Source organism: Megalobrama amblycephala, linkage group LG23 (genome assembly GCF_018812025.1).
Source record: "Megalobrama amblycephala isolate DHTTF-2021 linkage group LG23, ASM1881202v1, whole genome shotgun sequence".
NCBI lineage: Eukaryota > Metazoa > Chordata > Actinopteri > Cypriniformes > Xenocyprididae > Megalobrama > Megalobrama amblycephala.
This window is the reverse complement of record NC_063066.1, coordinates 13,544,034-13,555,172: the sequence shown is the minus strand read 5'-3', so window position 1 is coordinate 13,555,172 and position 11,139 is coordinate 13,544,034. Positions and strand designations below refer to the sequence as shown.

General features: G+C 41.3%; 1 pseudogene; it reads left to right on the top strand.

Moving 5' to 3' along the window:
* Window positions 1–238: 238 nt before the first annotated feature.
* Window positions 239–10,609, top strand: LOC125258646 (annotated as a pseudogene).
* Window positions 10,610–11,139: the final 530 nt, after the last annotated feature.

Sequence of the window (11,139 nt, the reverse complement as noted above, 5' to 3'; positions counted from 1 at the left end):
AGGCTGCAAGTCGAGCCTCTGAGATGACCGAACTTATGGCTAAATTCAACACTGCTTATATCACAAAAAGCGAGATGCCCTTCACAAAGTTCAGGTCCGAGATAATTCTTTAAAAGAAAAAATGACTTTCCATAAATCCAACATAAGCACCGCATGCGCTCAATTCATTGGAGTCATTGCAGATACAATGAAAACCAAGACAACCCATGAACTTGCCTCAGCCCCATTTATATCATTCATGATTGATGGAGACACAGATGCGTCTATGAAGGAGTGCCAGATTATTTATGCACGGATATTTAGAATGGGCAAGCCAGCTAACATCCTGATTGGGCACACTGAGGTCCAACATGCCAATGCTCAAGGTAAGTGCTCAAGAAAACTAAACAAAAAGATAATGGAATCTACAGTTATTAATATCACAGATTAACTCTGGGCTGCCAACTCTCAGTTGCACTATATTAAATATTTTTTTTTTTTTATAAATTCTTTATTTTTACGAGTTTGGAACATCATGAGGGTGAGTAATCAATGACAGAAATTTCATTTTTGGGTGATTTAACCCTTTAAGATTAGCCTTGATCGGGTTATGTAAGCCACAATGCTAACATCTCTCATTTTATTATTAGGAATGGATGTGACCAAGATCTAGCTAAAGAGGAGCTTCAGGCACTGAAAATAATGATTATGGTCTATTTCATGCATAAGAGCTACCTTGGCCTGTGGGACATCATTTTGTCAAAGGAACCATACTCTGATTATAAAGTATTTACACTATTTTTTATAATAATCACATTTATGCTGTTACTTAAAGCAGTGTTCTCACAAACCATCTTATCTGTCTAATTCTTTAGAACATCCTTCAGTTAGTTCATATTATGTTGGTGCTCCCTGTGTCCTCTGCTGTGTGTGAGAGGGGCTTTTCAGCACAGAAGCGGATCAAGTCTGACGTGAGGTCATGTCTCAACCCAGACACAGTGGAAGACCTCATCAGAATAAGTACAGAAGGCCCAGAACTGGAAGAATTTGATGCCATTGAAAGTGTTGAGAAGTGGCTGTCAAAGGGAAAAAGACCTAGAAGGCCAAATTACATGCCCTGGCCAAATGATATCTTCAGAGTTCAGGGAGACTTTCTGTAGGTATTAAAGCACAAGAATGTGATTTCTTTACTCAAGTCTGTGTTAAAGTAGCCTGAAGCTTTTACAACAAATTAAGACAAAGCTGCTTGCAATAAGTTTAATGGTTTACAGTAAGTTAAAGATATGTTAAGAATATGGTAAAGTTGTTAAAAAGATATTTTTATGTATATAAAAAAGAATTTATTAATGCATTAAACATGTTTGGACTTAGTTTCAGTTTTTTTGTTTGTTTATTTTTTTACACTGCCCCATAACTGGTGCCACCAAATTAAGGCCCAGCACCACTGACTGTACAGCTTGGTAGCGCCAGTGCCACCCCTCGCAAAAATGTTGGTCTGGATCCCTTAAACTGCATGCATTTTGCAGAAGAACATTGTTTTGGTTGTGCTTGGGCTCTGCGTGACAGTTGGTTATCCTACTGCTCCTAAACATTCACTACTAGGCTTAAGAGATATAACCAGTTTAGATGGAAAGGATCTCAAGCTGACTAGCTGAAGACATCACTGTAGATATACCCATTAATAGACACTGTTCTTCCTTGTAAAAATAAAAAAAATAATAAAAAATCTACAACAACCCATTCATTACAGGTTGTTGTAGCGCTGTGCTGGTATTTTTTGACCCTTCACAATAGAAAATTCTTTAAAATGAACTCTGTTAGAGAGCTATATATGGCAATTTACCTGTTAAGTGATAAAAAGTCATCTTTGCGTTGCTTTTACAACATTTTAAATAGGACTGCCCTCGATTAAAGTTTTTTTCTGGTTGACTAGTAGTCATTCATTTTAAGCAATTAGTCAACTAATCAGACATTTATTAATAAACGATATAAATCATAATAAAGAGCCTTTAATGCCTACAATAGCCTAATCAGAACTCAAGCGCACACATAAAGCTTGCCACAGCGCACCTGGGGCCTGTACCATGAAGCTGGATTAGCTGGCTAACCAGGTAAGTTTCAGATTAGTTTGCGCCAATCCTGGGTATTAGGTACCATGAAAGTAACTTGGCTTTTAGTGGTGTTCATCACCATAGTAACTTACGCTCCACGGCTAACCTGCTCCGGGGCAGGTTATGTTCTGGGTTAGAGATTTCATACTGAAATTGGACCAATCAGATGTAAGCTAAGTGACACTGACACACTCAACACAATAAAATCACTCCCCCAGTTATTCTTCCTCCAAATTAAAGGTCATTATATAGTAAAAACAAATATTTAATGATGAAATTGTCTGGTTTTAATGATAATATAATTTATATGATTTGTATAATTATATGATCTATATTTTTATTAATCCATTACACACACACAAGTTTAGTGTAACAGTAGTTATTAAGCACTGTTTCAATGAATATTAATATATAATATGTAATATAGGCCTAAATAAGGAGTAAATATACTCTTTAAAAATTACTACATATGACCTTGTATGTTTAAGTCTCTATTGCTATATATTATCAACTATATAAACTAACTTCACAACTGTCACTTGCACTGATAGAGAAAGACCATTTCTTTTATTTGTCCTCTTTCACAGATAAGTATTTTCCATTAGTGTAAATGCATTTAAATTCTTCATTTTCAGCGAAGAGTTTTGAATCACGCTGGCTCTCTCGCGAGAAGTGAATCACAGTTTATTTATGTTGCAAGGCATGTGATTGGCTGTTTGCCACTGATGTCACGGATTCATGTGCACACGCTCCACAAACTCAGGATCAAAGCCTGAGTTGACAGAGAAAGTTGATGATCAGCATCATGGTACCAACAAAGCCGGATTGGAGTGGTTTGGTTTTGTCAACTCGAAACTAATCCTATAACCCTGAGTTTGTTCATCTGCCATCATGGTACAGGCCCCTGCAAAAGTAATGATTATGAATGTGTCGGTGAAAAACAGCGAGACTGTATGAATATTTTAATAATTAATTGATAACGATGCTGACTCATCATCTCTGCAGTAGTGGACGTGCCTATATGCACGTTTCATACATAATTTTTGGTTAATTTTAAAGTAGACATTTCGCTTTCTATAGATATATTTTTCATGTCTGTGAGGCAAGTTTACATAGAGTTTCGATTCTTTTTCCCCCCTTCTGTGAAGATGAAAGTGAAGTGACACGTGGCCAAGTATGGTGACCCATACTCGGAATTTGTGCTCTGCATTTAACCCATCCAAGTGCACACACACAGCAGTGAACACACACACCGTGAACACACACCCGGAGCAGTGGGCAGCCATTGCTGCGGTGCCCGGGGAGCAGTTGGGGGTATGGTGCCTTGCTCAAGGGTCTCACCTCAGTCGTGGTATTGAGGGTGGGGAGAGCGCTGGATATTCACTCCCCTCACCGACAATCCCTGCCAGACCTGAGACTCGAACCCATGACCTTTGGGATACAAGTCTGACTCTCTATCCATTAGGCCACGACTGCCCCATCTCTCTCAAGTTCACAGAGAGAGATGGCAGAAAGCGCACCCTGTTTGCTTTCATTATTTTACAAAAGCACACCGCTTTGTTGTTATTGTGAGTGCACATAAATAAAAGTAGATTCTTCACATATTCAAAAGATATATTACTCTTATCTGTATGACCAAAAATGACAGTGTATTTTCAGTGCAAGTGATCGCTCCGGCGCCTCCATGTTAGCTGTCATGCAGTAAGCGCTACTATTCAGCTTTCACACTCCGCACAAACACTTAAATAGTCCACATTTTTCTAGGTTAACTTTAAAGCATGCGGCCACGTAAAGTTTCCACTACTTACTTGTTTCAGGTGATAAGTCAATGAATGATAGGTGAGCATTTGGATGTCCTGACCGATGTACTGTAATTACCACATAGAACAGTTGTTAACGATCTGTCGCAGACTGCTTGGCTTTGCCACTTCCTGTGGATTTTTTGTCTAAGCCTCTTCTCGTCAACAGTTAGTCAACTATTATTAGGGGGCAGACTAATTTCAAATCCTTCAGTTCTCATTGTAGGGCCTCGCTCGACAGAACTTACCAATGACTTTATCAATGAACAACGTGATCGAACAAAGCTTCATTTGACAAAGGATTCATTTGCTGACACCAAAATCCCTGGGGGCACTGGATGGCTCCTAATTCCAGCTAGTCAGCATTAAGAGAAGTGGTAACAGGACTTAAGAACAGAGAATATCTGTTCTGAGGCCTTCCTGATTACATTAAATTTATAGACGCTCACAAAACCCTTTTGTATCAAACGAACAGAACAGGAAACACTAATTAAACGGACCTGAAAAGAACAACGGATCCATAGAGACCTCCTCCTGATTAGGAGTCCGTTTTGACCCGGTCACTTGTGACTCTGGTCGCTGTTCAATGACTCTATGCTTAAGGACTCAATCTTGAATCTCAAAAGGGACAATCATTTAAAGTATTAACTATATCCAGAATAACACTTGCTATGATGTCATTACAGATTGGAGTCAGGTTGGAGTCAATGCAGTATATGTTTGTATTCCCGTATGCCTTTTCTTTCTCTGGTAATTATTGTTTTAATTAGGTCAGTCTAATAATATGTGTGTAAGAAGTGTGTCATGTTTGAGTTCAAAATGCAGAATTTATAATTCTCTGTAATTCTGTGTGAATGAAACATTGAAATTCAGTATCAGGAAGATATTAAGATACGTTATAAAGTTGTTAATAAAACAGGAGAATGTTTCACAGATATCACGCAATGTGATCAATAGACAATAGACGAGGCGTTTCTAATCTCCGTAGCAACGTCTCATTAGAGGATCGCTCCTTTAAAACTATGCTGTCCAAACAAGCTAGAGCTGGAAGTAAAAAGGTCGGTCAGAAGTCGGACTGAAGCACAGTCGTTGAAGCCCAGTAGCCGAAGCACCGCTACTTTGACCACGGCGGAAAAGTCGCATAGGTCATTGAGAACTGATCCTTACCGGGGCTGATTTTCCATCTAACAGTCGCCGACTTCATCCACGAGCCGCGCAGCTGACCATTCAACAGCCGTCACATCCAGACTCCAAAACACTCTGTGAAATATCTGACCAAAGTCTCCAAAGAAGAAAACTGCTCAGAACAGCGCGTTTCACCAACTTTAACTTTAAAGCTTCCGCGCAACCCACGAAGGGCTTTCCCGAGAAGACGTCACCTGAAAGACAGCCAATCCAGAACGGGACTCCGCTGCACGCGAGTCGCAGAACAACCCGATTACCTCAGCTGTCAGAGCAAACGCAGGTACAAGCAAACTTCTCTCTCTTGCTGGAAACTGGTGAAACTCCTTTAAACCTGAAGAATCAAGCCAATGTTCAACAATTCACAACGCTCTGCTTTTGTGATTTTCCTCAGGTTGCGATGTTTAGTTAGTATTTGGGACTTTCTTCATAACTCATATCAACTCCGTGAATGTGTGTGTGTGTGCGTATGAATGTGTGTGTGTGTTTAGCTTTAGTTTCCTGTAATCATTAGAAGTAGTCAATAAAGCTTGCTTTGATTTTCACATATACGAGTTTCTTGTGCTGTGTATCAAATTACTGTCTTAAACTCAAAGATCAGTTACCTCTTGCTTATAATAATATAATAATTATAACAATAATAATCATAATAAAATATTGTTACTGTTGGCCGCAGAATAATATTTTACCCAGAATTGGTAAAATACTCTAACCTCAGTTTTCGCTGGACGAATAATTGATGAAGTGTTAAATATTAATTCTGAATCATTTACAGTGAATCACTTACAGTTGATTCAATTCTTATTCCCTGTAATAATTAAATTGAGCTAATGACCTAAGGTCCCTACAGTAATAAATGGTGGAGAATGCGGGCAGTTTAATCTAATTTGTACACAAAACAAGTAACTTGTGTGATTGTATCTTTTCTATTGATCCGGAAGATAGATTAGAAATAGAAACGAAGCTTTTGATAGTCATAACAATGATTGCACATAAGGCGCTGTGGATGAATGAAGTCTGAACTCGAAGTCTGAACTCAATAATATTGCGTGTTCCAATGTTATTTCAACTAAGCTAAAATCCCTGCATGGTTACATTAGAGAGTAGCTACCTAATGTGCCGCCTATATCCGCTCATTCGTGAGATGAGATATTAATACTCTAAACACTACGTGTCTGAGTTTGATTTGAATGGGATTATTTTAAAAATTCTTGATCAAGTATTTGTTGCAGTAAATCCTGCATGTTGTTGCGTGTCCAGAAACTGACACGAATAATTCAGATCGCCGAGATCTCAGTAATGTTACTATTATTAATTGCAGAAAAATCTGTGGATTAATGTGCCTCACTCTAACTTGTGGGTGTTGTTCAGCTCTGAAACATGAGAAGCTGAATGGTTCATTGTCATTGAGAACTGCACCGTCAGTTCAACGATTAATGTAAAATCACAGAGAGAGTGATATGTTCGTTATCTGTGTGCAAAGAGTATAGAACAAGTGTATTCTTTGTTGTGCGTCACGGTCACCACGACAGTGACAGCTGTAACCCGGAAGCCCTAAGAAACCTTTCCCGGGGTAACCTTTAAGTGCACATGCGCAGCCTGCCAGCGCCATATTTAACTGTGTGTAAACAAAGCCTAGCATAAGCTGAGCCAGCTAAAACTAGCGCAGCTGCATTACAGTCTATGTAAAGCTAGTAGCATTGCTAAAGGGCTAGTGGCTAGCATAGCATTTTGTGGTCTGAATGCAATGTTGCAATGTTGGAATGACTTCTTTCTTACTGAACTTTAATTCACTCTAGTGCTTTCACCTCCCTCTCTGTCTAACTTACACATCTTATCTTTTCTCATCTCCTCCCATTTGAAAGAACTTAACAAATGTTAAATTAATAAACCTGGTTTTTAATATCATTTGTTTGAGAGTTCTCTCTCCTAAATTTACTCTTGTCAGTTAAACACTGTTTTGTTTTAGTAATTAGCAATCATCCTGATTACTTTTGAGGACATTTCCTGTTATTTATAATTGCTCTTGTAGATTTTAATGACATCTGGGAATATGAATTTTTGATTGGGAATTTTAATTCCATTTCAATTTTAATTGTAAATCAATTTCATATGGTAGGGATATTTGTGGATTAATTTAATGGTAGTTCCTTACCAACATCTGTCAATTGTAATCATTAACTAATAATTATGGCTTTGAAATTTTAATTTCATTGGTCATTAATTAGGATTTGGGCTTCCCTAATTCAGATTATACTTGATTAATTAATTTGATTATAATTGCTCTCAATGTTTAATGCTGAACCCATTACAATTTTAATTCACAACTTCCAAATTTGAATTCAAAATTTCATTTAAAATAAGGTTTAGTCTCAGACTTTCACTCCCTCAGTCTTTGATTTAATTCATTTATTTAAAGGAAAATTTTGGGGTCTCCCTCAATACTTGGGTCAGTTGACTTCTCCTGCTAGCGCAGTAAGCCAACCCCCTAGGTGTAGCGACTCCCTAGTGCCACCACGCTGGCAACCCTGTATTTTTTCCAAATTTTGGGAGCAAAACTTCACTCTCTTTCTTCTCTCTCTCTCTCTCTCTCTCTCTCTCTCTCTCCCTCTCAGCTGTCCACTTCTGGTTTGACTACTGCTGCTGGTTTTTGGATTTGTACCTGTGAAAGTCATAAAAGCAGAGTGTTTGAGAAATATTTAACAAATATTTGGGAAACGGAACACTTCTTTTAAAATAGTATGACACTCACTTTACCTTCCCTCCTCATCCTGTTATCCTACCCAGCCTAGGCTCGAGCAGGTCGACAAGGAGACTGGTAGGCGTCCATAAACCCTGAGCACGCGTCTAGAAGCGCTTTGAGTGGTGCATGGTTGTCAATCCTACTAAGCTGAGAAACCAATACTGTCATTGTTATTGTTTTTCTTTCGCCCCAAAGGGAATTTTAATAACAATCACAGTCCTGGTACTTTGAAATCCTTTTCAAAACCCCTGTCTAGAACCATCCTTCTAAATTAAATTTTACAAAACTCATTCTGCAAACAGAGTTAAAGACAGAAACTTCATTTTATAGGGAAACTGGAAGCACCCCATTATTATTCTGCTCTTTGCTAAATGCTATTCTGTTTGTTTCGTGCTCTTCTTTTCTTCTGCTGTTCTCTAGCTGTGCTATCTGTGTGTGCTTACTGATTCTTTTCGCAGAGACTCCGAGTTAGAAGCACATCCACGAGAGGACCACAGTCGAGAACCAGTCTTACCTGCACATTTACACACTCATTACTCATTCCCATTAAGCCCACACTTGACATTGCACCCTTACACCTTTGATTTGCCCTGCTTGCTTGTTTTGTTTTGTTGTGTTTTGCTCTTTTCTTCAGGTCTGTGTCAGTTTCGGGTTTAGATCTCCCTCGCGGTGCCAAACATATCTCGCACAACAGACCCTGCTGGACACTGGAAGGATCTGGAGACCTGGCTAAGTGTTGTAACAGACAGCCTCCTACCTAAGGCCGCTGAAACACTAAAGCATCAGACACAGGACCAGCTGGATGACAACATAGCAAGCCTCATGAAACAGGACCCAAGCCAGAGCTACAGTCACAAAGAACTAGCCAAGATCACCGGCTCCTTAAGCCACACACTCATCGCCACCCTCAAACTGAGCGACAGGCAAGCTGCCCATCGCCAGCAGGAGCTGACATGCACAACAACGCATCGAACAGCTGGAGCTGGAGGCTCAGGAACGACGAGAAGGGCCTGATAAAGTGGAACAAGGCGCCGAAGAGGAGATCAACAGGCTAAAAGAGACCCTAGCAGCTACTACGCAAGAAATGGAACGAGGCAGAGCAGACTACGCTGACCTCTCCGACAAGCTACAGTACGCAGAACAGCTACTGGAAAAAGCAAAGGCTGACTTCAGAGACAAGAACAGCCGAATTAAAGCTCTCGAAACTCACCTGAATGAGTCAAGAAATGAGGTCAGCCGCCTAAAACAACAGCTTGACTACATCAAAGAAGAGTCTGACAGTATTAAAGAGGAACTCAAGCATGCATATGAATTGCGCTGTGAGCCGTCAAGAACACGTCGGACACCGACTTCACCTTTGCCAAGCAGGACCGGCTCCCCTGTTCCTGGACTGGCACATGATCAAAAGGGGGCAGTGCCAAAACAGTCACCTGTTCCCTCCGAAGAATCCTACCTCCCCGCTAAGCTAAAAGAACGTGCTCCAGCCAGCCACAGATCATCTCATGGCTTGGACCTCAGAGACCTTGACAAGCTCGCTAGAAACATTGGCAAATTCACTCCAAATGTGCCAGGTAGTCCAAATGTTCAGAGTTATCTGCAAGATATTGACTTCCATCTGGAAATGAGACCCAATGTCACTGACAAAGATAGACTTTATTTGCTCAGAGCCACATCCAGCTCTGAAGTGCGCAGCTTCCTGGACCGGCAGCCTGCCCACACAAAGACTGATTACCACCTGCTCCAAGAAGCTCTCATCAGAGAGTTTGCCGACCCTGAGTCAGAACGAGGACTAGTGGCTGCCCTGGAAACAAAACAAGGTCGTCACGAAACTCCTCAAGTCTTCTATAGCCGGCTAAGGCTAGCATACTTCGGGTCTCGCAACGAACAGAACATGGAGGAGGAATTGAACTTCAAAACTCTCTTCCTGAGAAACCTCCATCCTGGGGTGAGCCACCATCTCGGCGTCCTTGCCTGTCCACGCACAATGAGTGCTCAACAGTTAAGAGACTTGGCGCACAAAGCCTACTGTAAACAGAAGATGGCCTTAGAAAAGGGCACCAAAACCACCACAGTTCTTGACTTCAACACACAGAGTCAAGGGCTGGCCCTAGAGGGCACCCAGCGTCAAGACCTTGCCAAGCCGACACCCAAAGAGTGGAATGCATCCTCGTCCAACAGAGAGTGGGACTCCCACACTGGTACTCGACCTAAACAGAGAGACAACCGCTGGGATGGACCACGTGGACGACAACGCTCACCTGGACGTCACTGGGAAAATTCATGGAACCAATCAAGACCTCATGAGAGTCATTGGGAGAAAACCTGGAATCACCCAAGCTCATTTGGAAACCCCAGAGGAAAAGGCTCATGGGAATCCAAGGGAAAACGACAAACACACCCTGGAGCAACCAGCCCAAGGAATCGACGGAAAAACTCACAAAGATTCCAAGCTGACAGAGCTCAAAATGAATCCATACCAGAACAAAAGACTTCATCTCGTTTCGACTCTCAAGAGCTGATGAAAATGATGATGAAAGAGTTCTTCCAATTAAAGGAGGACGACCGGAAGTGGGAAGAGAAAGCGAAACCAGATTCATCCTGACTAGCGGCCGGACGAGATGGCAGCGACCACCTGACTCAACACACCCCAGAGAACAGCACCTCATCTCTCTCTCAGAGAACCACAAGCACCATAACTTCAAACGGACAAGAAGTCCCACCTGAACATCCTGCAAAACAGTCAGAAACTGATCCAACACCTGATGGGTCAGATCACAGCAGCATCCAACAAACACCTGCTGTGGAAACGACTCCAGTTCCTGAAAGTGCTGTCTTGGTCATCTGCCACTCCTCCGAAGAAAACAAGATTAATTCTGACACCCTACCTCTCTCATCCCAAACTCCAGTCCCCCAACTCCTAGGTGATCTCATTGAGAAAGGTATCGCAAGAAAGTTTTACCTCTCCATTATCATCGAACAACACATCAAGGTCGAAGCCCTCCTTGACACTGGAGCTGACATCACCCTAATGTCAACAGAACTCCTTGAAGAAGTCCAAAACAGAACAAAGAGGTCTAACGGAACCTTTAAACTTCAAAGGTGTGAGCTGAACCTCCAAGCATATTCCCACACAGGCCTACAACTAAAACGTGGCACCGATTCGCCTAACGGTGGGACCAATGAACCTTGTTCACCCAGTATACGTCTCACCACTCAACACATATCCTCTCCTCATTGGGAAAGACCTGCTTAACCGCTTTGAACACTTAATAGACTTCAAACACCTGAAGATGTGGACACAAGTCCGTGAGCCTCTGCCCCTCCA